This window comes from Netta rufina (assembly GCF_964035555.1).
Source record: "Netta rufina genome assembly, chromosome: 3".
Taxonomy (NCBI): Eukaryota; Metazoa; Chordata; class Aves; order Anseriformes; family Anatidae; genus Netta; species Netta rufina.
In genome coordinates, this window is record NC_140125.1 from 120,043,731 (window position 1) to 120,071,623 (window position 27,893).

At 50.0% G+C, this 27,893-nt stretch overlaps 1 protein-coding gene across 4 annotated transcripts in view; it reads left to right on the plus strand.

Annotated features, from left to right (window-relative positions):
• NCOA1 (nuclear receptor coactivator 1) overlaps positions 1-27,893 on the plus strand; it is a 151,167-nt gene that overhangs the window by 18,588 nt on the left and 104,686 nt on the right. For all 4 annotated transcript variants that reach the window (XM_084284549.1, XM_084284550.1, XM_084284552.1 and 1 more), the window contains exon 2: positions 25,932-26,100. The gene's annotated coding sequence lies outside the window, so the exon portion shown is untranslated. The remainder of the gene's footprint in view (positions 1-25,931; positions 26,101-27,893) is intronic.

Genomic DNA, 27,893 nt, shown 5'->3' on the forward strand with positions numbered 1-27,893 from the left:
ACTTTGCCTTTTCCTTGGTAGCCTCGAATCACTTGCTCATTTTCTAGAAGCTTCAACCTCTATTCATACACTCCTTTTTTTTTTTAAAGGCCTCACTAGCTATTAAACCCAATTTCTGTGCAGTTGCAGCTCGGCGCTGCTTTGAGCATTGCCAACCTCCCTTGCCTCGCCGTCGCAGCCTTGCTCTTTGCTGTCCTATTTAGCCTTTTATTCGAGTGTTTCAGCTTAATACCGGCGTTGCAAAATCCTCTCGGACAAAGCAAGGCAGCTTTTAAACAGAACAACCTCCGCGGAGGAAGGAATATGGCAGGAGAGGAATGGCAGAGCGCGTGCAGCTCTGACAGCATTGTTTTTCATTTGGTAATAGTTTCTTCTGACTTCACCAGGGACTCCAGCAGTGATGTCAGCCAGGATACAGTTTATGTTCTGTCTGTCACCCCAGTGATGGATTGCGCTGAGTCGTGCCAGAACCATAAATTGCCTGGGAGATCGGAGTAAGTCGGTGGTGGAATTCTGCAGAGCCGGAGCCAAAGCTGGAGAACTTCAGGAGGAGCCTCTCGAAGAGCGATCCGAGGATGAAATCTTCCCGTTGCCTTGGGAAGTTATGTAAAAGTCCCGTCCCTGGACATCAGAAGGGTGAAACTACTTAGTCATGCTGTAATAATTAGGGCATCATCAGCGCTTCTCGCTGTCACACTTTCAAGATGTTGTCTCAACAGGTTGCATAATAACACGATCTGGACCATAATAAGGCCGTAAAATTATTTATTCAGGAAAAGCTCTAAAGGGGAGGTTGCAAAAAGGAAAAGCAGGTGCGGTGTCGGCAGTTTATAGGATTTATTTGTCTTCTTTCATTTTTAATCGGTGTACAATAGTGTAAAGATGATGTTAAATCAACTTGGGTGTGTGTCAGGGAGCTGTGTTGGGTGTGAGGACAGCTCGGGCTCCAAAATGTGCTGGTGGGGCATCTTTTAATCCAGATACCTGCTGGATCTGCAGAACTGGGATGCTTTATCCCGACTGGTGATGTGCCCGAGGGGCTGCTCCGGGTGGAGATGTGCCTGGAGGGGAGCTGGAAGATGCAGGGCAGAGCCGATAACCAAAAGGTGCAGGGAAATGCTCCTAGGGACGATTTTCCTTGTAATTGGAGAGTGGGTCCATAAGGAAACGAGGCTGATGGTGACCTGCATCATCAGGGTGAGATCAGGGTGGCAGCAAGGCTGGGGGTTTCTTCGGGTCTTAGCCAAAATCTGGCTGTTTTGATAGGAAGCACCACGAAACGCATTTGTCCAAACGTTTGTTTTCAAACTAAATAAATTCTCTTGTTTCAAGTGGAATTTTTAAGGTGGTGAATCTGACGCGAAGCCACAGAAGGTGTGAACTGTACAGAAACTAATACAAGGGGAAAATAAGACAGGGAAAGCTCGGATGGTTGAGAGCAATTAGCAGGTTTTTAGTAGCGAGGAATTGAAGAGGAACTTTGGACAATTCTGGCAATTCGTCCGCAAGATTTCGTGGATTTGGAAGGAAACAAACCAGCTTGCATGGAATAGCATTAAACACACGAATCCTCGTGTCTAAATTCATAAAAGGTGTAAAGTCAAGGTTTTCTCATAGGCAATTTCATCGGTATCGTGGCAGAGGCTTCCCTGCCTCATTTAACAACGCGCTCGAGACTGGGCTCCGGGAGCAGCCCTGCTTCTGCAAGATAAATTCACCAAAATTTCCCCTCTCACATCTGCTTCCTCTGAGTTCCATTTTCTGCTGTACAAACTGCTTGTGTGTGTATATATAGGGGAAAAAAAAAAAGAAGCTGTAAGGAAGGGGAAATGCCAAATGAAATGAACTGCTCCCGAATGCCTCTGTTCTGCCCAAAATTGCCCATCCTGCTGAAAACCCCGTTGATCGTTTTCTTCAGCCGTCTTGGCACCTCCAGCTTGCGGCGCGCGAGCCCCCCTCGTCCTTGCAGCTGAAAAATAGGATAATCTTCTCGCCGGCCAATATATACGGCCTGAAGAGGAAACTGGGATTTAATTCTGCACAGTCAACTTCCTGCGACGCGTCCAAACCCGTGCAGCTCCTGCCTGCTGCCCTAACCCAGTTCTTTTCAGCGCCGTTGTGCTGAGCGGACAAAAGGCGGCTGGGTCGTGGAATAGAGATGAGAGGCACGGAAAAAGCAGCAGCCGGCCAAGATCATGAGAAACGAGGAATCGGAGGAAACGAGGGGAAGGAATTCCGATGGTACGGGCTCTTTGAGTTGTTCCCTCGTTGAAATCTCCCTGCGATGTTTCGTTTGGTTCGGCGCTGCCTTGGAGCTGAGCCCCACGGGTGCTGAGTGTGGCTCGGCCTCGACACAAGCTCTGGGAAGCAAACGGCAGCGAGGGGGTCTTCAGCCCCCCAAAAAAAGTCAGGGGCTCTTCCCCCAAGCCCAGCACATCCCGAGGTACGGAGGGTGCTGCCAGCTCTGGGTGGGCGAGCTGGGTCGGTGGGGACCCGCGGCTCATCCTCAGGGTTGTCCTGCTTGGTGCTGGGCACTGATCTTGGAAATTGTCGTGGCTTTGGTGGCAGGAACACCCCACTATCAATATTATCGAGTGGTTGTATGAAGGTACCTCTATCTCGAAGGTTTCCTGCTCTAATCATAGAATCACACAACCGTTTGGGTTGGAAGGGACCTTCAAGGTCAACCCGGTTCCAACCCCTTGCCACGGGCAGGGCCACCTCTTGCTAAATCAGGTTGCCCAAAGCTCCATCCAGCCTGGCCTTCCTACCTACCCATCCAACACCTCCAGGGATGGGGCACCCCTCAGATCTTTGGGCAGCCTGTGCCAGTGCCTCCCCACCCTTGGAGTGAAGAAATCCCAAACCCTTCCTTCGGTGCATGGGCTGCAACGTTCAGGGTCGCTTCTTTGACTTTTTTTTTTAATTAATGCTTCAAAGTTCATCACCAACATTGTTGGTATACCCCCAGCAATCTGAAGGTGCTGAAGGGGGTTGAATGTTGTGCTGGTTCCTAATAAAATAATGAGCTCTAGTATCGCGCCGCTCAGATCCCAAGCTGTCTTGTGGCAAGTCCCTTTCCAAACAGGCTGGAATAAAGATGTGTGCGGTATTCTTAGTCAAGGGGATTAATATTTCAAAAGGAAGGGCGCCCCGTAAATAAGTGGCGAGATCATTTTGTCAAGCAAATACTTAACACCATTCTTGGACAGAAATGAGCGCTCGGAACAAGGAAGAAGTTAAAAAGAGGCAGGAGCGGTTTGTAGAAGGTCACGTAACCTCAACAAACTTGTTTAGCCTCGGTGAGAAAAGAAGAAAACCAGGGTAAGAGCCTAGAAATAATTGGCTTTAATCTTCAGGAGGCCTTAGATTGTAACCTAAGTCGTTCTTACACTGGTGCGTTCTGCTCGACTGCTTCAAAAAAACCCCTTTTCGGAGGGATCTGGATGACTGAGAATAAGCAGCGAGTGTGGAAACCATGACCAGCGCCGCACTCTCACTACAAAAGGAGGAATTAAGAAGAGAGATGTTTCAAGAGCCTGAAATGCGAGGTTGTAACCAGAAGAGAGCGGCCACAAAACCTCCCTTGACAACAGAAGGCTTTAGCCGAGGCAAACCAGCACGGCAGCAGGGGCCGGGCACATCGGTGTCCAGAAACACCAGCAGTGAGCAGGGGGCTCCTGTCTCCTGGTTCAGCACAAGGGGGAGGATAAAAAAAAGGGGGAGAAGGGTAAGTGCCTGTCTCTGGTGATCTGTGGCTGTTCGGTATCAGTATTTTTTCTGCCTGCTCTCTAGAAGGTTGGAGAATTTTTCGATCCGCGGCTTCTGAGGTCTCGCCTGGCTCTTTGGATGGATCCCGCTTCGCGTTTCCAACCCTGAGCGTGGCACCAGGGGCTGCTCCGGGTACCCGTGACCGACAGCTCCGCGTGCCGACCTCCGTTCAGATCAGTTTTCTTGAAAAAAAAAAGAAACCAAGGATTTCTTGGGATGCACAGAAACCCTCGGCAGCACCCAGCACCTCGCCTCGTTTCGGTGCATCGCTGTGAATGCTGCGTGGGCTCGCTCCTGTACCTGGGCTGGGAGCACCCTTGGGTGATGCTGGGCGTCCTCTGACCCAGAAGGACGAGGAGCCTTTCCTGGAGAGCCTTTTGTTCCAGCGTAAGAAGCCCGTGTTGCTAGGAAGCTGGCATTTTGCGTGGGGCTTGAGCAGCCCTCGGTTTTCTGATCTCTGGAAAATTTCGCTCCGCAAACCTGCTCCTGTGCCGGAGGGACGAGCGCGAGCGCTGCCTGCCGTTTTACAAGACCCCTTAATGAGTAGAAATGAACCTTTTGTCATTGCCAGGAGACCGGCAGCCCCGTCTCCCTCTGATGTGCGTGCACGCACGCGAGTGCGTGCGTTGAGTCAGAAGGATGACAATAACGGAGCCAGAAAATCCCCTTGTTCAAAACTGGGGGGGGGGGGAGGAAAAAAGACCATTTCCTGAGCTTTTGCTGCTTCTATTCATAGGGGTCTGGCTGCCGTGCTGGCAAGCAGGAATCAATTAAAAGCGCGTGCGGCTCTGCCTTGTGGAGCTGGGTCTTGAGGGATGCCAGCCCTTTCAGATGGCTTTGGAGCCCGGCCGCGCGATGCCGGCCGAGGAGGGAGGCAGCGCACGCGTTTTGTGGTCCCAGCCCGTAATTACACGGCGGCAGGAATGCTTCTGCAGGCACGTGGAGCCGCAGCAGCGCCTGCTGTGGGGCTGGTGCTGCCGTCCACACCTCCGTTTCAAACCGGTGACCTAGTTTGTGAAGCGTGGGGCCTCGCCGCTGCTCCTCGGGGCCGTCGTCGTGCTCTGCTCCTGCTTCGGGGCTGGGCTGAGGACCCACGAGGAGGAGCACAAAATCCTGGGTAACAACCCAGCACCGGTGTGTGCTGCCCTGAGAACTCGCAGGCTCATCACATCAACAAAGAAAAAGTGAGGGATGAGGTAAGAATAGGAACAGGCACGTTGGTTTTGGGGCTCGCTGCCTGCCCAGCCTCATCTCAGCCCCTTCGTTTCGTCCCGCTGGAGACCAGGGGCTGTGGGGATTTTGGAGATGCTGCGAGGGACCACGGCTTCCTGAAGGCTCAGATCGTGGCACCACGGGGAATTTTGCTCTGTTCCTCGTGCTTTCCTCTTGCTAGCCTCGTTCTCTGCGAGCTCACACCCAAATAGATGGCAGTGGGGGCACCCAAGCTGCAAACACCCCTTTCCTCCGCATCGCCCCCTGAAGCTTTCAGAATTTATCCAGGCTTTCTGAGCACCATGGAGGAATATTTGTTTGGGGAGCTTGTGTTTCCAGTCACCCCTGTGGGCCTGCAGCATGCAGCCGAGCCTTTCAGGTATTGTTTGAACCCGGGGCTCCCTTTGGGAGCTGCTTTTTTTTGGGGAGCTGCAGCGGAGCCGCCTCTCGTGGGGCAGATCGGCGCGCTCGTGCCGCGGCCTTCTGTAAACACGCGGAGATGCTTAGTAAGCTGCTCGCCTGCTTGTCTGCATAACAAAGACGAGAGTTATGTAGTGGGTGTAGAGAAAGGGTGTGACGTGTACTTTAACCTATTAGGCTTGCTAAATCTGGGGAAAAGGGCCCTAGCTGCATTCATCGGGAGAGCTCTCCGTGCGCCGGGGTCGGCTCGGCGGGCACGACGCCGAACGCCTCGCGAGCTGAGGGCATTTACAGGGTCTGGGGGCTTTGGGAGCCACAGCATGCCGATTTCTAAGACTTTACTTTCTCATTTTTTCCCCTCCATGCTCTTTATTTAAATTGTGAAGCACCAAGTGAGAACCAGCAAAAGGATAAAAAGGCTGCAGACCTCATAGCGTGTCCTTACAGGGCCCTATAACGCCCAGTGGGGCCTCGTGGCAGCCTCTCCTATGGTTAATACTGCCCCAGAACTCTTGGTAGGTTTTCACCTTTATCTTCTGACCCTTTTCCTTTTTTTTTCAGCCTAATTTATTGTAAAGGGCAACCTTTCAGAGATGGCTGCTAACTTTCCCCAAAGCTATTTCTCGGCCGCTCCCGGTGCCGGGCCTCCGCCCGAGCGGTCTCGCAGAGGCAAAGGCTGGGCGAAAGTAATTTATTGGGGGAGATTTAGGGGAAATTAAATCAGGGCTCACTGCAGCGAGCGGGCTGCAGAAATGAAAATCTCCAGCTGCTGACTCAATTAGGACGTCCGGGGGTAATTGGTGGAGGGCCTGGCATTGCTGAGGAAGAGCCGGGTTGTTCTGCGGGGTGATGGTGAGCGGAGAAATCCTTCCTGGGCAGACACAGGGGCTCGTTGCACGGTGTTTCCATGTGAGACCCGCTGCCGTGGCTTCAGCAGGGCTCCTGAAGCACGCGTTGTCTCGTTTGACCTGCTAAACCGCTTTCCTCTGCTTGTGGCCTTGGGGCTGTGCTCGGTATTTTTTAAGTGGATTTGTTCAATGATTTTCGAGATAGAAATGCGTATCGTGGTGTTCCGGAGCCTACTGCAGTTTTGTTCAGTGTCTTTCCCTATAAAAAATATATTTTTTTTCCTTCTGAAGGGCTTAGAAGTTGTCAGTGGCTCCTGGTTTGTGTTAAGGCGTGAGATCTCTTTGTGGGAGAACACCACTTTAAATATTTTATTAACTGGTAACGCCAACCATCCTGGCCATCCGTAAGAAGAACCAAAAGCAAAGTTACCGGCTAAAGCGAGTAAAACAACAACAAAGAATAATGTATAAACGTGTTTAATATGCCCGCTGCTGTAATGAAGGGTTCTGATGGCAGAGCCTTTGCTCCAAAGCGCGGCGTATATTGACATTGAACTCCCAGGTGACTTTACCAGGCAGGCAGCTAAGGAAAAAAAAATAAAAATGACTTGCAAGCTGAGCAGATTTGACATAAGTAAGGCAGAGGCAAGTAATTTTGAGCGTATGACTGCATATTAAATTTGAAAGGAGCAGAGGGTCCAGGGGGGCACGCCGAAGCCCCCAGCCTCCGGCACGGCGCTTTGGTTTTGCATGCAGCTTGCTCAGCCCAGGCTTCTTTTTTTTCCCTTCTTTGAGTCTGTAAGTGAAATAATTTAAACCAGTATTTCATGCCCTTGAATATTTGTTCCGTCAGCAACGAGCTTATTTCTTATTAAGCTGTTTGATCTATTATGTATTAGAAAAACACACAGTATTGCTCTGTCGGAGCGGCCTGCCGCTGCACAAGCTCTTTCCTCCTCGGTGTCATTCCTCTTCCATCCGCTGATAAAGTGGCAGTGTTACTTCTGCTGTAGTTACACAGGACCACGATTTGCACTTGCGTGCTTTTGCTGTGAAAACATGGTGTGTGAGAAGTCAATGGGCACAGCAGTTTTGTTCTCAGATAGCCTGAGCGGTTTTGTTCATTTATTTTGTGAAATTACGTCCCTGTAGTTTCCCTTTTTTTCCTTCTCTCTGCTCACCAGCTCGGCTGTGAAGGCCTGGTGCATACCGTGGTCCCATCCTGCCACGTTCATGCTCGTGGCTGGCACAAGCAGAAGGCAGAAACCGAGTGGTTGGAAGCTCAGCACCGTCCCTGGGAGTCCAGCGAAGATCCCTGATGTGCAATTTGGGGCACGAGGCTGTGGTGGCCTCCGCGTGTCTGAATTTGTGGCAAATTATTTGGCTGGGAGAGCTGGCTCGCCCTCATTAGCCCGTGGGGTTGTATGGCTTTTTGGTGTGTCTTTACCCAATTTTGAGTGAAAAGCACTTGGTAGTAGTATTTTTCAGCAGTTCTTGCAGGCATTTATGTGCTCGAAGGAGGAAGGATGGAAATGCCGAGCTGGGGCTGAGATGAGACTTCAGGATTGCTGCTGGCTCCCGTCAAAAAAAAAACCACGATTATTTCAGCGTATCATGGGGAGAGTTTAGTGGATCCGAATGACTGGAGGAAGCCTTGAGGGAAGAATAACCTCAAAAATGTAGCACGTGCGTGGAAAATCTCAGGGCGTATTCTCATAGCTGGGGGAAAATCAGCAAGGATACGATTCCCAAGCTCCCTCGCTGCGTGTGATAGCACGAGGTCTCGCCGTACGGGCTTCTGCCAGCAGCGTTTGCTGCAATTCTCAACAGCAGCCTCGAAACGCTTCTCTGCTTCGGCTGCGTGGAGCTGGCCAAAGAACACATCGGCAGAGAATTAGGAAAACGAAGGAGAAATGAGTGAATAATCTCAGTGCAGCGTTCCTGCTGCCCAGCCTGTTGCGTTGCCTCTTCGGCTCCTGCAGTTTCATTAGATGTGCATTACTCCGCGTCCCTGCTAACCAGACCTGCTGGGATGGTTTCATCTTCTTAAGGAGATGGGAAGCCTTTGAACAAGCCTAGAATTATGGATGATGTCAGGCTGCGTTTTCGTTGTACCTCATGCAGTTTTTTTTCCCCCCCCTGCAACACAAGAAGTCAGAAGAGGGTGCAGAGAACAGATTCTTGGCGGCCGGAGCGCTCGGCAATCTGGAGTTATTTATACGTTTGCGATGCAGGAGAATGCAATCATAAAATATTAATGCCGCTTTATGAAAAGAAATAGGAAAAACTCTGTAATTTTAACGGCGAACAAAAAGAGGAATTGACTTAGGAAACGCGAAGCAGGCTGGAACAAGGATGTGGAGCGAGTGGCCATCAGGTAAACCCACTTGAATCCTCGATGGCAAGGCAGAATAGATTTCATCCCTGTTCACGCAAGAAAATGCAACGCCCAAGCTTTGTTGGATTTCCTCACCCATGAGAAGGCGCTTCAGGAAGCTCCCAGTAAGAAACTGGGAAGAAAGATGTCATGTCCAGCGTCTGCTGTGGGATTTTGGGGAGAGGAGGTGCTGGGATGGGAAGTCTCAGGCATTCCCAGGTGCTGATGAGTGATGTGACTCCTCGCTTCGTGCCAGGACTTTTTGGAAGTGAAATATTTTTGAAAAATGTCGTTTGCATACAGTAATCTTGGCATTTGCATCCAATCTCTCCTTTCTCCCCTTCCCCAGCTCTTGGATGGGGTTTGCCTCCATCGCTCAGGGTTATTGAAGTGAAAGCTCCGGCCAAGCAGGGGAGGTTCGGGTCAGGGCTGAGCTCGGCCACTAGAGCCCTTGTTTTATGGTCAGGTTTGTAAAGTGTCTCTTGTGCTCAGAGCCTAAACTGACAGGGATTCATATCTAAATGACATAAAAAGCCCTAGAATGGGGAACAAATTGTAAGTTTTTGCTGGGTTTTGCCTTGCACAGAGCCGAGATGACGTATCTGTGATCTTTTAGGTGCCTGCTCCACCAGCTTTGCAGAACAGGACCTTTTTGGGGAAAAGTTATGGCACGACAGCAGCTCTGGCAGCGTTTTTTGTGCCTGGCAAGGGGCTCTAGGGGCTTGCAGCCTGGGCAGGGAGCGAGCTGGGGCTGCGGAGCTCTTGGCACGAGGCTTGCTCAGAGCCCTCTGGCCTTGCACTTAGCACAGAGGAAAACCAACCTTGATAGACGAATTAAGCAAAATGATTAAGGGCAAGAAGCTCAATGAATGGTCGTCGAAAATTGCGTATTAAATGGAAAATTAATTTGCTGCAATCATCTGACCCCTGAACGCCCCGCAGCTAAGGAGAAAGCAGTACGCCAAGAGGAACTGAGGAGCGAGGTGAGACACAAGTTTCGTCTCGAGTATGTAGTTCTGATTAGAAATTAGGAAGAAATCCTTCCTAATAAAGGTGGCGAGGCCCTCGTGCAGGCTGCCCCAGGAGCTGTGGGTGCCCCATCCCTGGCAGTGCCCAAGGCCAGGCTGGATGGGGTTGGGGGCAGCCTGGGCTGGGGACAGGGGTTGTGCCCATGGCAGGGAGCTGGAACCAGGTGGGGTTTAAGGTCCCTGCCAGCCCAAACCACTCTGGGATTGTATCTGTGATTCTAAGGTGATGGCTCCTGCCCATTCCTGGGCAGATGGTAGATGCCCCATGCATACAGGTGCTTTAGCTGTGTTGCAGCATCTTCTCCAGTGGCTCAGCTTCAGCTCTGCTGGATTGACAGAATGGCCAGGTCTTTTACCCCAAATTAAACCCCTCCACCTCACCTTGCAGGGTCTCTGATGCCACTGGTCGTACGTGCCCTTCATCAGATTGCTCCAGTGGACCCGGTCTCTACCCTAATATTAGTGTTACAAAAATCTCAGGCCTGAGTTTAAGACCGCATTTGTGAAACGTTGCCTCTTGCTGATGTCAGTTTGTTGTTGTCCATGAAATCAAACCAATTCTCAGCTCTTGACCTCTGCTCTTGGAAGAGAGGTCTCCATCTTCGCTTAATCTTCGCTTAATTCTCACATAATTAATGAAACATCCATTCGAGCCTGGGGCAAATGTTCTTTGTTTCATCAGTTGGCTAAAGCAGTGTCGTTGGCTGGAAGCACATCTTCGAAGAGAGTTAACAAGACGCAGGCACTCGTATCAAAGGAGTATTTGTAGTTTTTGCACAACTATGAAGTTGTGTATCCCATATCCCATACATCCTATATGTTGTACATCCCATATCCCAGCCTGGACAGGGTAGTTTCATGTTTTCTTGGGAGACAAATTTCTGTGTATCCCTTTCCAAATGCTGAGCACATGGAAGTGAAGCCAGGCTACGTTTGTAGATGTTAAAAGAGCTTTAGGCACATTATTAACCAAGCTGCAAAAGATAACAGTATCTCCTAGTGTGTTATTTCCTATGGTGGGAATAAAAAGGAAAGAAATACAGTTTCCAGAGGGTCTGAAGCCTGCACAGAGGAGCTTTGTGAGCTGTTTCCCATCTCTTCTCCTTAGCAGATGAAGTCCTGCTCTCACACAGCCAAGGCAGCTTTGGGAGGACGGCTCCGACATTTGCCAGATGGACGTCTGCACAGCTCGCGTTTGGATCCCAGTCCTTGTTTTTAGTATTTTAGTAAATAGTATTTGCTGAACTTAGCTTCTGGATTTTGTAGCAGTTTGCCTGCCCTCCCACCCCCCTCTGGTTGCTTTCCAATGTGGATTCTTGCTGGCGATCTCCCTGCAGCCCCTCTTGTTACTCCAGAATTTCTCCGAGATGATTTTTCTGTACTTCCATTAGTTTTCACAAGCCTTGTGGATAGCTTTCCAGAGGTGGCATGATCACATTTCTACATGAAAATAAATAAAAAAACACTGTTCTTTAATTTGCTCATTCTGGGAAATGAGTACACTTTGTATGTAGCCAAATCCTCCTAGCTGATCTTGTTTCTTCCTGCAAGCAGATATTTAAAACCATGTTAAGGCTTACACTTGCTCAGCTTCAAATACATATTTCTACAAGAGGACTCTTGAGGCGTGTTAAAGTTTAATTTCTGTCTGCCAGGGAGGTGTTGATCTCTGGTTTGGTGCTCCACATTTGTACCTTTCTGTTGTGTGTCCTTAAAGGTCTGTGAAATAAAACCTCAGAGAGGTTAGGGCCTCTCTTCTGGGTGCCCAGAGCCTCACCTCGTTTTGTGGAGGTTTTTAGGGCTGATTTCTGAGCACTTGGGGGTCTTTTGGGGAAAGGAGAGGGGAGAAGAACCAGCAGCTGGCGAGTGTGGCACGAAATGAGTGGCACGACTGAAGTGAAACCTCTGTGTGGAGAGGCGGGGGGTGTTTTGTGACCAAGGCGGTGCAAATTTTGTACAGATTTAGTGAAAATCTGAGGAAATGAGGGTGTGTTTTGGGGAGGAGAGAGGACCTAACCTAGGAAAAGCATCGCTCAAAAGCAATGTGCTCAATCCACGGGCAGCTCCCAGCTTCGGCCTGCGTGGCCTAGCGTGAGGCGTGCAGCCGAGAGCCTCTCAGGCGGCCTGCTCCAGGAAGGACTTTTTTAATGCTGTTTGCCCACATTTCTCCAATTTTCAGTAGCTTCCACGGTCTTTTTCCTAAACAAGTTCTTCTGGAGAGAGCTATCCCAAGCGGAGAGGAGCCTTCACCCCGCCGCTGGCTGCCACAAGCAGCTACTTGCAGGCGAGGCTTGCGATGAAGCGAGCTCGCCTCAGACTTCAAACGGCGGGGAGGCGACTCGCTGTGGCAGGGCTGGAAACATAAACCGGTTGTGGAAGGGCTGCTCCCGGTGTGAATGGCTTCAGCATCTGCTCCATGCTTTGAAATTTCTTAAAAAAGGTGCAGGTGTGCTGACATGGTGTCCCCATGCAGTGCCGGGATGAGGGAGCCCGGTACTGTGGCGCTGCCACCCCCCTCACGCCCGACCAGCTCTGGGAACCCCAAAAGAAAGAAAGAAAACCAAAAAATAGTGAATAAATCCCTTCAAAAGGGGAAGCATCCTTAAAATGTTTGCTTAGTGCTTTCCCTGGCCAGCTATTTTTAGATTTCTGTGTGGTTTTGATCACAAGGAGCTCTTGTTTAGGATTGATCTGGAAAAAAAAATACCGTTTTTGAAGCATATTTTGCATACGTTAGTGTTTTGCCATGTCTTTTATTCCGTTAAAAAAATATAGTTCCCTTTCATCTGCATATATTGCTGTTCTGTAGTGTGTTTTCTTAAAATCAGCGCTTATCTGCATCTCCTCAAAAAATGTCCCGAAGTAAGGAGACCGAATTTGCACGGTATCCAAACGAACTTGTGCTTCCAAAACTCCTCGGGAAGCTGTTTCAACTTAAGGGGAATATTGATGTGGTCGAAACCTCCAGCTCAGCCACGTCCCAGCCATCTGGTGCACGCTGCGTGCGCGATAATGCCTCGAGGAGAAACCGCTCCGTGCGACTCCCACGGGTGTCGAGGCGCGCGGCACCGAGGTGATGTCTTTATCGCGACAGCCTGGATAAATTCGCGATTTCCCTACTGCCTCTTGGGGGATGAAATCGTCTTTAATACATCTTGGCCCCCTGCCCAGCGAGGGCAGGGCTGCAGCAGTGGATCCCGAGGAGGATCCCGCTGGATCCCGGGCTAGGGGATCTCCCAAATGTCTTCTCCTGGGGCTTGGGGACCCCTTGGGGGTGGCAGCTGGGCAAGCCCGTGCCCCTCTGGGCTGGCTGGCTTTGAAAATGATTTGCCTTTCATTTTAAGAACCGATTCTCTTGAAAGCAGGGATTAGGATGCCTCTGGCAGTTTGAGGAAGATAAGTAGGGCTGCAAATAACAGGGGCGTGTAACTCATTTTCTGTGTCTTAATTCCATTTTAGCACACCCATAGTCCCAGTCAGGTGGGACCGAGACCTTCCAGATGAACTGTTTGCCTGCTCTGCCTTGCCTTTGGGGGGATTTTATTTACTCACTGTGTAGGGGAGAGAAAGAAGGGGCACGGTGTGGGTATTTGTGGGACGGGAGGATCGAGGCTGGTAGGATTTGGTGGCTCTTGGTGTGTGAAATAAGTCATGGGTGGCTGCTGAGCAGAAATAAATTCCAGCACAGAAGGGGGGCTGTCGTTCATCGTACCCGAGCACCCATTTCTCTGAGCGTAAGGTGTCCTCCTGACGGAGCAGCTGATGTTCAAGCTCAGCTCTTCATCATGCGTTGGCATCCCTTGTGAAACAGTATTCTTTTTGGTAGAGCACTTAAAATAAATCTTGGAGATGGTGGTAAAAAGAAGTCGGTATTCCTTGAACTACCAATACAGAAATCCTTCCCAGGTGAGAGTTTTTTCCTTAAGTGGTGCTGAGCACCAACAACTCTAATTTGTATCCTCTTCAGGGTTTTATACTTTGGACTAAAAGGATCGCTGCTTTACCTTGGTTTCCTTCAGAGCTGGCAGGAGTCATTAATATTGTTTAAATGCTGCTGCATAGCTGTTGGCCACGGTTATGGATGCGGGTACAGCCCCTGACTTCTCTTTGAACATCTGGAAAAATCTGTTTGATCCAATCGCTGTCTCCTCCAGTAGAAGGATAAAATCTTTCCTGGTAGCCTTGAATTCACCCTCTGAATTTGCTAGCTGTCAAAATGAGCTCGATGTTTTATACAAATGCACGCCGTATATCCCGATCGCATGCATCCCTAATGCAGCTCGTGTAAACTGTAGAAGTATAAAATTAAGTTTTGGTTGAGACTTAATACAGAAATGGATGTGATCAGAAAAACAGTGGCTAATGGCATGAAATACTTTGAGGCAGGAACGGAAAAATCTCTTAAATGCTCATAAATGGCTTTGGAAAAATAAGTGCTTAGTCCCGTCTAATCCATGGTAACTTGCATGGAGGTAACCATGGAAATTTTATATATAAAGCTCAGCTCCCAACAGCCGATTTTAAAAATGTCTCTTGCCGCAGACCAGCGCTTGATTACCAGCTCTTACCAGCGTGTGGTGGGACGTCGGCGTCGTCCATTTGTATTTTGATGTGTTTAACACAAAAAGGAAACAAACGCCAAGCGCTCCTCCGACCAAGCCACAGCCCGGGTGATGTGACAGTGCGACGATTTTGGCTGCCGATAAATGAAAATCTTGCCCCCGAAATGAGCCACAGATGCCTTTCTTTGTACCCGTTTGCATTTTGGGAACGTGACCAGCAGTCCGTGCTGCGAGCTGCTGCCTGCCAGGACCGGGGCAAGACCACTGTTATTTTAACACCAGGCTACTAAAAGTCACGAGCACCTCGATAACGGGTTGAAGATGAAGGTTTTAAGTCCAAATCGCACTCAACTTTTATTTTGACTTAAGCCACCGGTGTTTATGTTATTCATGTGATTTATTTTCGCCGAAGAGAAAACCTTATTTCCTCTGGCTGGTGATCCAGCAGCTAACCTTTTGATTAGCCATCTGCTTGGATTCGTGCAGTTTTCCTTTCCCAGATCGGTGACAATTTTTCAGAGTCACTCGCGGCGGAGACGTTGCTGCTCTGCAAGGCGAAGCGAGCAAATCGCGTCGCGCTTACGAAGGTGCCGGTGCCAGTAATTCCCATTCTGCACCTGCAGAAACTGAAGCAGGAGGAAGCTCTCACGGCTTCCCAGCTCCTCCTTCTCCCTTCTCTTTTATGCACTTGCTCCTGGTTCGTTTTGCTGTCGTGGGGAGCGATAAACGCCGCCTTGCTCGGGCGCCTTTCCTTGCACGCAGCACATGCAGCGAGCAGGACGGCGATGCCACAGGGAGGTCGCTTTGGTTACCACCTAAAACGCAGGGCTGGCTGCTTTTTGCTGGATTTGTAATTTTCTCTCCCTCCCCGTGATGTTTCTGTGCAGTGAGCTGCAGCCCTGGTGCTCTCGTGTAAACGTGGCCGGAGGATTAATCCATATTAAATGCGGATTAATCCTAACGGGTGCTCCAGCTGAGATGCGTTTTCCTAAGCTCCCTTTCTAGGTATCTGAATGAAGTGGAATTAGAGACGGTCAGAATTCATGGGCTCGATGGAGGAATCACCGGGCCACGTTTGGGGCTGATGGAGACCTAAGGGAGCTTCTTCCCCACCCCGTTGTCTTCTGCCCAAATATTCCCACTTCTCGCCATGAGGCTTTTTCTGCGCTTCTTAGGAGATGGGTGTGCAATTAAAGACAGCCCTGGCAAGCGGGGTTTGGCATCCCCTGAATGTGCCCAGCCTCATCCTGCCCGTGCTTTGCTCTCCTACAGCTGGGAGTACCCAAAGTGTCCGAAACCCTCAGCTTCTTGCAGGTGGCTTCACCAAGAAACGTGCTGCCCTTCAGCCGGTATTTTTATGCAGGAGACGTGCAAATTCCTTCAGCAGAGCACATCTCGGTGCCACCTCCGGGGTAGCCGCTCCGTATTTCCTTCCTGCTAAGGCTTCGGAGCAGGATTGGCTCCGAAAGTGCCGAATACATGCGGTTGCAGAGCTGCTGTTGGAAAAGGAGAAGGAAATTCCCTGCTCTTGCAAACCAGGGAGCGGATCAGAGTCGGGGCTGTAAATCTGAAAGCCATGCGCTTCGGCTGGAGAGCGACGAGGGACGTTGGCTCTCAATAACTGCTTAGATAACTGCTCTGCCTGCACGTGCTTTGATTCCTTTACCATCTGCTTTTCATTCTGAAAAGGAGTCGCAGTGCTACGGGGCTAGATCGAGGGGTTTCGCAGCAGCGGGGTTGCTCGGGGTGCCGCGAGCCACAGGTGGAAACCCTCGGCCATGTCCTCTGATGCTTGAGCCGAGCTTACTGAAGGGCTGCTAGCAGCAGGGAGCTTGGGCTTGGAGTCAGGGGTGGAAGAAACTCAAGCAGAGTGGGCTGGAGTGCCCGGGGCATCTGGATTTCTGATTTTTTTGCAGAAAACAGTTCTCAACGCGTTGCCTTAAAGCAGTCTGTAAGCGGCTTTTCCCCCTCTTTTGGACCATTGCAATTCACGTTGTGTGGTTTCCTTTAGGAAATGATTTTTTTTATAAGCACCTGCCTTGGAAAAGGCCTTTTCCAGCCCTGCCTGTGCCTGGCTGGGATCGCAGGCTGCCTGGAAAAGCAGCGGGATGCTGAGCTGATGAAAGGATGCTGAGTGTGATGGGAATGCTGCGCTGCGATGGGGTGCAGAGGGCTGGGGACCTGCGCTCTCCAGTCTGCCTTTGGGATCAGAATCTGCTCCGCAGGCACAGCCACGGATCTGCTTTTCCCCTCAGCCCCAGTGAGGCTTGGGCATTACATGTGGAAGTTATCGGGTGATTTCTGGTGTCAGCAGCAGGGACCACGACGCCTTCCCCAGCAGGGCAGGGTTTGCAGGGTGCACACAGCGCGGTCGGAGGGATGGCGAGGCTGCAATACTGCCCCACCTTCCCAGCTTCTATTCTGGATCGATTCGGGCAAATCAAATAGCTGAAATGGTGGCTGCAGGTGAACTTAAAACATTTTGAAATTGCTGTTTTTTTCATTATTTTTTATTTTTATTTATTAGAAAGCATGGAGATGAAGATGCAAAGCTTTCGGGTTAACTTCATCTCTCCATGAGGGCAGGCACCCGTTCCTGGTGATCCTCTATTTCCAGAGCAGCAGGAAGGCAGGGTCCTGACTTGGAAACCTTCCACAAGTGTTCTTACTGCTTTAAGTAATTTGGTTTTTAATAAAGTCTGCTTTTTTTTTCTTTTTCTCTAAGCATCATGCTGAAATAATCAAAAAGGATAAACACGCATTTTCAGCTGTTTAAACAGCGTTATATTTTAGTATGCAGTAACGTAGCAGTGGTGAAGGTTTCGCTTGACATTTTTTTCACTCAGAAATCCCCCAAATTACCTTTTTACTACTGAATTTTCTTACCGTAGCCATAGCTACATATTCTTATATCATGCAGATATGGAATTATTGTATTCCGTAGGATATGGAGTTGGAATTCCAGCGTAATTGTCTTCTTAGCATTAATATGCTTTGGGTTATTTAATGGGCAGCCAGGGATTAGGGTAAACGTGGTACCCCTGGATTCATATCCAGTCTGTTTCTCGGATTTATCTGCATTGTACCAAAATCTCAGGTGCAGTGATGTGAGTAATGGGGGCAGAGGGAGCAGCGCAGCTTTCCACATCTTCAAGTGCCAGTTGTTGCTCAAAGTTGCCTTCATTTCTTTTTTCCCCTTCATCATCCCAATACATTCAGTCATTAAGACGTGGCACTTGAGACGCGTCAAACATCCTAAAATGATTCCACCAGCTTTGCTCTTTAAAAGAAACCCATTAGTCAGCTTCTCTGAAACCTCCAAACTGCTTTGGATAGAAGGAGCTCTGCCACAGTTTGGCTTCAATGAAGGAGATGAGATACAGCTCTGAAATCGTGGGGCCGAGGACAGGGCTGTTTGTGTTAGAAACGTGTCTGCTTGGTGTTGCAGAGAGCTTTCCAGCTTCCACTTAGTCTTGCCGAGAGCTCTCGAGGGCTCGTGTGACTGCCCTGCTGCTGAGCCCGGCCGTGGCTCCCGGCACAGCTCCTCTCCTGAGCCTCCTTCCCTGCGGGTTTTTATTCCCCCCCGCTGGATGTAGTTGTTATTCCGGCTGAATTACATCTCTGGAAATGCGTGGAGAGCTCCTGAAGGTGTGAACTACACGTTTATGTTGTCGGTGCTGACCGAGAAGATATATCCCCTTGGTTTTTCCCCTTGGGGATGGGTATGAGAAGACATCTACCATGGCACACCCATTTGGAAACTACTCCCCTGGCATTTTTCCCATCAAACAGCATGGCCCAGGCCCTCAGGAAGTGATGTTTGAGGTCTGATTTAGGTGAAGTTCCAAAGTCCTTGAAATCAAGAGAACTGGGATTTCCCAGTGTCTAAAGCTCTCCCTCCTTTTCCAGGGAGGATTGGGTTCGATACCAGGACAATAAAGTATCTTTAGTGTTGAAAAGCGTAAGATGATGATAATTAAGAACTAGAAGTCCAGGTGTGTAAATTAATACCAAAGTTGTGGCTGTTGGACTCCAGAGCACCCTCACTGCCTTAACAAATGGACTGAAATTGTTGAAACCTCTCTAATTTTATGTACAACATCCTTGGTCTGTTTAAGACACGGTACCCTTTTCCGTTTGCTTTTTCAAACTGCATTTTGCTGCGGAAGACGACGAGGCAAGAACATCTGTCCTGGGCTGCTGGTGTTTGTTATTAAGCACGTTTTAATGAGGGATAGGAAGAAAGTAAACAGTTTAAAGTACCGCACCACATCCTTGTAATCCAGCGCACAGCTGTTGGAGCGATGGCGAGGGGCTGAGCCCAGCACCGTGGTATATCGGCCGTGGTATGTCTGCCCTGGTATATCGTCTGTGATATATCGGCCATGGTATACCGGCTGTGGTATATCGGCCGTGGTATATCTGTCGTGGTATATCTGCCGTGGTATATCCGCCGTGGTATATCCGCCGTGGTATATCCGCCGTGGTATATCTGCTGTGGTATATGCACCATGGTATATCTGCCGTGGTATATCCTCTGTGCTGTATCTGCCGTGGTATATCTGCTGTGGTATATGCACCATGGTATATCTGCCGTGGTATATCCTCCGTGCTGTATCTGCCATGGTATATCTGTCGTGGTATATCGGCCACGGTATATTGGCCGTGGTATATCCGCCGTGGTATATCTGCCATAGTATATCTGCTGTGGTATATGCACCATGGTATATCCGCCGTGGTATATCCTCTGTGGTATATCTGCTGTGGTGTATCCGCGTGCTTGGGCATCGTGTTGGCTTCGCTTGCCTTTGTCATGGGCTTTGAGCTGAGAGAGAGAAAAGATTGGTGGAAAAGATTGAAAAGTCAGCCTCACGTTCCTCGGAGCAGGATGGTTCAAAAATTTGGAGTTGTCCCCCAAAGATTATTGATTTTTATCTCTTTTTTTGAAGTGCGGTAGCAGCTGGGTTTGCTGGAACAGGGAACTCGTGGCAGCTTAAATTCCACTTCCAAACATGCGCCGTCCTTGCAGCACACGGCATTAGCATTTGCACAGCTCCTCGGAGCAGATATTCTCTTCTTTACGAGATCACCTCTGCTGGATTACTTAGAGATAGCTCCAAGTAGAGCCCTGTGGAAACGAAACGCAACGGCAGCGTTCCCAACGGGTTGACAGCAGGAAAGCGAGCGGTTATCAGCCCTTGGCATCGCTCTGACAAAGCAGTTTGCAGATGATAGCAGACACTTGGTAAGATAACGGTTAGGCTCGGGGAGGAAAGGGACCCGAGCAACGCAGGAGCCCTAAGCCGTGGAAATGATGATTTGCACGTCGTTTGGCTGCGAACCAAACGGGCCCTAATGAGAGAAAAGGACGATCCTGGGAATGTCGTCCCCAAAATGAGGGCGATATCTGAGCTCCACAGAGCTCAGGCTCGGCCGGTGAAGGAGGAGCAAAGGCTGATCTAATCTCCATCAGGAAGTTATTACGAACTAATAGGCAGCGTGCCGTTAGGGCGGTTAATGACTTGAGGGTGTTGGGACACGAAGCTGGGGATCCTCGGGCGAGGAGCGAGCCGGGGATTAAGTTGGCAAAGTTGGCAGTCACCGAGCAAAACGGAGCGGACGGGGTGCTGGGTGGCAGGGGGAAAGGGAAACGCTTTGGGTTTGGTTGGTTTGGGGTTTTTCCTGCCCCTTTAAGGCACGCTTCTGCTTTCGGTCTGCCTCCGTGTCTCAGCTTCCTTCGGTAATTAATGAAGTTCCTCCGTTAGCTTTCTCTCTTTGCAGGGGCCTGCAGCAATTTCGGTGCTCTCCAGAGCTCGGAGGAGTAGATACTGGCCAAGTTGTGCCAAGGGCGAGGTTTGGATTGCCCTTTTTGCCTCCTGCCTTTTTGGGACGGGAGCTCCTGAAGCGTCCCAGCTGGGTGGCTGGGGCCAGCAGAGCGCCGCTGCGGCTTTGCAGCAACTTGGGGAGTTTTGAGCAGGTTCGGAACAGCAGCAGCTTGTGTAAACACCAAAATTGGCAACTCTGAGCTTTGCATTTCGATGAGGCGGGTGGAAGACTCAGATTTACGGTGGGGTGAGCATTCGTGGGCGCAGGAGGCGCAGAGACCCGCTGGAAGATGTTTCATACTTGGACTCGAGTGCACGAATGCAGCTTTTCCTTTCCATTGATGTTTTTCCTTCTTTTTTTTTGCTCCTTGCTCGTCTCTCAGGAGGTCGAGCCCCACGTTTCGTGGCGTGGCAGCCCCTTCAGCCCCGCCAGCATCCCCAGGAGCAGGAGCCAGCAGATAGCTCGCAGGGCCTGATCGCCGTCAGCAGGAGCAATCCGCAGCTGTAACTCGACTTACAGCATTGCCTGTTGGTATCGATTGGCTAAACTAACAAAACCAATCAATTTCTTTTTCAGATTTCTTCTAAAATGCATTTTACACTTTCTGCTTTTCATTTAAAGCCCTGCAGTCGCTGCTAGGACAAGCAAGATCCCTGCAAAACCTGGCAGGCGTTCAGAAACCTAAGCAGCACAGCGAGCTGTTTATTAAACTTCCTCATGAGCAGATAAGACAGCTCACTTTACTGGAACAAAGTTAATATTTTTGTTGTTGTTGTTGTTGCCTGCTCAGTTGTGTAAAATTATTCTTTCCAAATGCAGCGATTGTTTTTCTGACCTTTTAATTTGCGACAGCGGCCTGGCAAAGCCGACTGAGCCCTCTTGCAAAACGGCTCTGCCCTCCCTTGTCTCCACTTGGTGTTGGGTATAAATCAGGCAGCAGCACATGAAAAAGGAGATAAGGAGAGGAAGAGGCCTTCCAGATGCTCAGACACGTTTGCAAGTTTTTAAGCAAAATTGAATTTAGAGGGCACCTGAAAGTGAGTATGTTTTTTTTTGGGGGGGAAGGTAGTGAGAATTAGCATTGCCTTCAAACTGTTGTCTGAGCATCCTCACTCCAGGGAGGTTAAAAACAGCTAAAAAGGAGGCTTTTGCACTGGCCCAACAGCTTCAGAGTGTGGAGGAGCTGCAAAAAAGCTTTGGTGCAGCATCTTCCCTGCAGGCAGGCTGCTCTCCTGGCGTCCTCACTACGCGCAGCACGGCACTGAGCAACAAGGAAGTACACGAGGGATTTTGCCAACATGCCACCAACAGTAAATCCTTCTCAGCTCCTCCCTGCTTGCTTTTTATGGCAGGGTGTCGTTTATTAGCTAGGAAATATTAGTGAAATATTGAAATGCAAAGGTGCCAGGCACTCCTGTCTGTTTTTAACCACATTTACAAATGCACGGTGCAATCTGTTGACTTACATCGGGTGTTTCGATGCCTGTGCTTTGTTGGGTTGCAGAATTGGGGGAAAATGTGAAAATGTGGCCGCTTTTAAAACCTCACTTCGGGCCTTTCAGGGGAAGGCGTCAATAGCGTGAGCAAGAAACGCTGAGCGCAGGATTTTGGAAGAAAACAGAAGAGCAAAGATCACCAGTCAGTGCGAGCTTTATTGAAAGGACTTTTTCTTTTTTTTTAATGTTGGAAATCTCTAAATGCATGTTCCTACTAATTAAAAGGCTTTCTGATGAGGGGGAAAATACCCAGTGCTGTTGATGTACGTAACCTGTGGATACTTCCTTCCTTTACCTGTCCTCCAGGTATCTTTATATCTTCAGCTGAAAGCTCGTGCCTAATACCACTTGTAAGTGACTTTTATTGTTGCCTTGAGGTGTTGTGCTCTGGGAAGGAGAGCCAAGATTCAGCTCTTTTCACTCATTTCTGCCCTTCCTGGGCTGCTGGCAGTGGGATGGCCGCTTCTCCTGCTCCTGGGCTGCCATGGACTCGTGGAGAGCAGCCCTGCAGCCTCCCCGACCTGAGCAAGCTTTGCAGAATCACAAAAAAGAGGCTTTTGGCTCCCTGCTTTCTTTCGCCTAGTGGTCTGAGGTGCCTGGCCCCTACATTTATCTCTTAAGCTGGGTTTTTACAGGTGGCAATGCAGTCACCTCCAATCTGCTCCCTAAAAACCGACTGCGCCGTGCTGCTGTGACCTCTCACCACGAACACTTTTGGGGCTTTCAGCATCCTTGCAACCGCCTGCGTTGTAATTTGGGAACCTCCCTGGTTTCGCTGCTGTGCCAGGGGCAGGGCGACGCAGCCCCCACGGTCTTTGTTCCCAAATTCCTGCTTTACAGTGCTGGTTGCTCTTCTAAGGGTGGCATGAAGGGATCTGCAGCGATGGGAGCCCGGTTCTGTGAGTGCAGCCTCCAAGAGGACCCAGGAGCTGCAGGACACTCACCCAGCTCTCCAGCCTCTGCTCATTTAACAGGACTCTCAGCCAGAGATGCTTTCTCTCTTATTTAGCCACCACCAGGGGATTTTTGCTCCGTGCTGTGTCCCCTCGAGCTCGCACAGCCTCTCGGCGTGCACAACATCCTGTGGCGAGGAGCTCGAGCACCGCGCTGGCTCGTGGGCGAAGAAACCTCCGTCTCTGCTTTGGTTTGGGACTCGCCACCTGCTACTTTCATTTGTCACTCCCTCGCTGCACCAAGCAGGCTTGCTGCTAACTTCATCTTCTGCTGCTGCGTCCCTCCCCTGGTTTTTGGAAGGTTTTCTCTTCCTAGATGCAAGTTTGCAGTTGTTGATCAGGGCGTGCAACGTCTTTGCTTGGAGTCGGCGCGGTGAAAGATGCAGATCTGGAGTCGGCGCGAGCTGGAGTTTTGCTTGTGACCTGCAGGGAAATGAGTAATGTAGGGCACGAGAACCGATCCTGCTGGGATTTCAGCACGAGCACGTGATTGATGATGATCTAGTTAGATTTTATGACTTGTCGCCTGGCCAATTATTAATCTATTTAATATATCCCGTGTTATGTAATGCGATTCCAGTTACTTGAGAAATCGTACCCTGCAAAGTTCAATCATTTACAGAACTCCAAGTACGTTGCATCAGAGCTGGTAGGGTTTGCAGCCGACCTTGTAATCCTGGCGAAAACACCCCCACGAGTGATCTGTGCTGATAGCCATCAGCTATTTGCTTCCTCTGATTCCTGCTCGGGGGTTGCAGCAGCAGCGTGTCCCTCGTCTGCGTGGGGTGTGAGCTGGGCTGGTCGCTTGCTCGCCCTCCTGGTGGTTCAAATATTGGCCCAGCAGCGTTTCCTTCAGCATTCTCCAAGTTAAAACTGGCTGAAAAGTCAGATAAATGGTGCTCGGGGTGAAGATCTCTTTAGGATCCAGGTGAAGATCTCTTGCTTTAAAATGCCCAGCGCCGATAGCTGTCGTTTCCCAGCTGCCTGAAATGCTGCTCGGAGTAGGAAATGTCTCTATCATCCTGCAGCTCGCCTATACCCTTATTAATTAACAAACAGGAATATTTGGGGCATTCTTCTGCTGTTCCTGTGATACTGCTCTGGTCCTGTGCAGTGACTGTGCTCAGCCCCTGTCTGAATTCCCTGTTCCTAGGTCATGGGGATACCTCAGTGTGCTCAAACCCACGAGCTCCGTGTTCTTCTTGTGCCTTTTGGCTTCTCTTGCTCTTTTGTATCACATCATTTCTGATGTATTTTAATATGCCAACAGTTTATTTGTTCTTCTTTCCATTTTTCCATGTTTCTTCTTTCCATTTCATATATATATATATAAATATTCTATATAATATAATTCTAATAATGCATTATATAACATATTATATAAAAATATATATAATATATAATATATAATTCCAATATATATTTTTTATATATTCTGATAGTTGCTTTCCTTTCCATCAGGGCCAGCTTGGGGTGAGTAGCTCATTTTTTTAAAACACAGCCAATTGCCCTTTTTAGCACCGGGAGCCAAATCCCCCCCCTGCCACACACCTCACCCCGGGATTCTGCAAACACGTACCCACCGTTGCCATCAGTATTTATATTTTTCCTGTTTTTAACCCTCCCTCCTTCGCATCATCCCATCTCTTTGTCCGAAGGGAGGTGAGCGCAGCCCTCCCGGCACGCTGAGGAGGGGGGATGTTGTTTTAGGTTTATTTGGTGGAAGTGAGCACGACAACCACGGCCTCTCCCGACTTCTAGCTTTCATCCCAATCCCTGTGTCGGCTCAGGAGCTGTCATGGATGGCATTAAGATGCTTTTTCTTCCTCTTCTGGACCTTCGTGCCCATTCCTGTGCCTGTGGGTACGGAGTGGGAGCGTCAGGAGCATCCCTAATCCTTGGGCCGTGCCTTTTAGGGTGCAGATCCCTGCGTTTCCCGAGCTGTTCCTTGGAGATGCTGCTGGTTTTGGCCTCCCTCCTTTTGCCTTCCCCGATTTTGCATGGATAAATCATAACGAGCGACGTTACTGCTAACGATGGCTGCGTTATTAAGATCTAACAATGTGAGAGAGAGAAAAAAAGGGAACAGGCACGTCCTGGAAGTAATTCCTCGCCCTAATGTGGGCTCTGGATGCGGCGGTTCCGTGGGGACCAAACCTGATCCCCCTGCTGCCTCCTCCCCGCAGCCTGGCCCTCTGTGTTTCCGACCCTTGGCTGAACCAGCAAGGAAAAAAACCCACAAAGTAAGGCAATTAAACCAAAAAGGGTTTGCTGCCAGCCCCGCGTGCTGAGCTGCGATGCCTGGGCACCTCCACGGGCACCTCCGTGGGGTGACGGCAGAGGGGACCCCGCAGCTACACGCCTGGGTTTCCTATCAGCCCTTAGGTGGCTCAGGCTGATGAAGATTAATTGCTGGCCGCTAGAAATAAAACTTAAAAGCAGTGGGGTGACTTGTCTTGGTGGTGGCCGGGTGGATCAGATGGAGCCTGCAGCGCGCGGAGTGGCTTGGAGGAGATTTTGCGGAGCTTGTCTCTGGAGTTCCCGTTTCAAATGACTTTTTTGTTCAAATTCTGGCAATACTTTGTAATACGAAGAGCACAATTTTATTTTTTAGTTGAGCAAGGACTTTGCAAGCCCCGGGTTTGATAAAATACCGGCGTTTGGGTTGAGAGGAGCGAGGTTCCTCTCGATCCGTGCCGCGACTTAGAGCAGAGCGGGCGGCTGGAGCGCACGGACGCATCGCGGGCTCGATGCCTCCTTACAGCAGATGTACCTCGGGAGGGGAATCATTATTTATGCTCCTCTCGGGTTCAGAGGCTCCCCGGCTTATTGAAGGCGATGCAGCGAGCCTGCGGAAGAGGAGGGACTTGAGAAATCCCCTTGATCCAGATCTCGCTCCACGCTTAGTAACAACAGCAATTTACCAGCAGCGCCTTTGTGCGGCACCGCGCCGTCTAATTATCCCGGCGTGTTACGAGTTCGGTGGTGGTCTGCGGCCTGTAAACACCCGCTGCAATTTTCTGGGGCTGGTTTTTTACCTCCTTTTGCTTGCACGGATGCCGCCTCGCGCCGGCGGATTTGCTCCCAGGGCTGTGCTGCCTTTTCCTGGAGGGCAATTTTTCCGTCTTAGGGGTGGCGCTGGCAAAGGAGGGAGGGGAGAATTAAAAATCCACATTGCTTGGACTCCTAGAGCGTTCGTTTGCTTTATTCCCCCAAGAAACTTGCAGCGTGAGGAACCTTGATGGGTCCTTCTACCAAAAATAATGAAAAAAAAAAACCCTCACAGTTGATAGCATGGAGAAGGTCAACAAGCTCTTAATGATGCTGCTGCGAATTAGCAGTTGACCTTAACTGCTGGTTTCCCACTCAAAGCGCCGAGAATTGCATCGTGTGAATTATTTGGGAGATAACGCAGACAAATTGTCTCTTCTTTTGCAGAATTCGTTAATTGATGCTGGGCCCCTGGCTGAAGAATTGATGTGAAGGCTGCCCATGGCCGGCCCATGCCCGTGGTTGCTGAAGCCCTAGGATTCGCCGCCGCTGCTGTTTAATCACCTGAAGAGTCCTGATTTTCCCATGAACCATCTTTCACCTCGGGAAGGTAGAGGTAAGGTTTCAGGTCTCTGTTTTTTTTTCTTTTCCTCTGACAAAAAGAAAAAAAAAGTTCAAACCTGTCGTGGAGGTGGCTTTTCGCTGGAGCACCTCTTCATGTGGAATTAATTATTGAGGAGGCTGAAAGCAAAAGGCACCGTTTCGCTCCGTCCTTGGCTTCCTTTGGGTTATTTTCCGTACGTGAGATGTGCAGTCGGTCTGCCTCGCCTTCGGAGCTCCACGAGTTGCTTTCAAAGCTCGTAAAGATGCAATTATTGCCTGAATCAACCCTTCTTTCTCAATGTGTTTTGCAAAATTGAATAGCTAATTGCTGCGGTGGCAGAATGGTATGCAGAGGGTTTGTGCTAAAGAATAAACGCGTGGTTTTGGTAAGTCGTTGCACTCTAGGCTGGCTCGCAGCGTTCAAGGCTTCTGATCAGGTGAATCGAGTCCATAACTGGAGAGTTTTAAAAGTCGCCGACTTGGGAAGTCAAAATGTTTTATGGCGAGGGCTGATACAACGTCGAGAGCAAGAAGCGTGTACTCAGCATCCTCGTAGCACTTACTAGCTGATGCATGTAACGACTTGAACACTTCTGTGGTTTGCCCACAGCCGGCAATATCTTCAAGGAAAATAGTTGTAATGGAGCGGTAACTTGGAGAGACAGCAGAATATATTTAGAAATGAACGGAACGGTGAAAACAAGTAGCAAGAAGACGGGTTGGCTGCAGCAGCTGCGTGGCTGTGGGGTTTCCAGCACGGCTGGGAGCAGGGAGGACCTGTACCCCTAATTCCATGAGAAAATTGGCTTCGAATCGCGTGCCATAAGGCAAAAAAAAAGGCCAAATGGCTGCGAGCCGTCGCGCTGCTCCCTCTGCGTTAGGAGCTGTAACCCTGGCGTGGTCCTGCGCTTCGGGTAAGCTCCTCCTGGGCGTGATGGCTTGGCTGGAAAACTCATCAGTGCTTCGCTGGCGCTGTGCCTTTGCTGCTGGCCATCACCACGGGTCATCCACACGACTCTGCAGCCTCAATTCCCCGGGGGGATTTCTTGCTGGGCATCTCCCTCAAGCCACGAGGCACCAGCAGAGCCCCGGCCGCGGTGCGTGCAGTTAATGATTAAACTGTGCTGGCGGACTCCTCCGATAAACAAACAGGTGAATTCAGGCTTTTTCACCGCAAAAAAAAAAAAAAAAAAGATCACCTTTCCCTCTGTACATAACAGCCGCTTTTTGATTGGAAGCGGGGGAAGCATATCACGAGCAAACAAAAACCCCGAGCTCCTGCTGCTCTTGAGATTTCTTCAGCTTTCTCTCCGGCGCCTCGACCAGATCCAGCCTTTGGCAGGGTGACTTTGCAGCATGCTTGGCTCTGCTTTTTTCGTCTTCTCCCCCTTGCAATCTCCCCCAAAGCACTGAGCACAAAGAAAGTGCCCGGCCGTGGCTTTGCTTGGGTTGAGACAGCTCTGGGAGCACCGGGCTGGCAGAGGCAGCCCCGCCAGGGGAAGGGTTAAATTCCTCCTCCCGAAATCGGATAGCTGCGGGCAGGAAGGGCTCTAGATGAGTTTGAAGTGAGGTGCTCTGGATTTCCCCTGATAGCAGGGCTGGCAAAGTAGCCCCTGCAGTTGTGTGTGTGGGGAGAAGCCGGGAGGGGGCCCTGCCTTTATCCCACCTGGCACCTCCCATCTGTTTGCTCTTCTTTCCCTCCCGGCTTATTAAATTTCATTCTTTCCCCTAGCAAATGGCCATTTTGGCGTTGTGCTGAATCGCTTTGCTCTGGTGGAGCTCCCTTCCCCTTTATCCCGGGCTGGG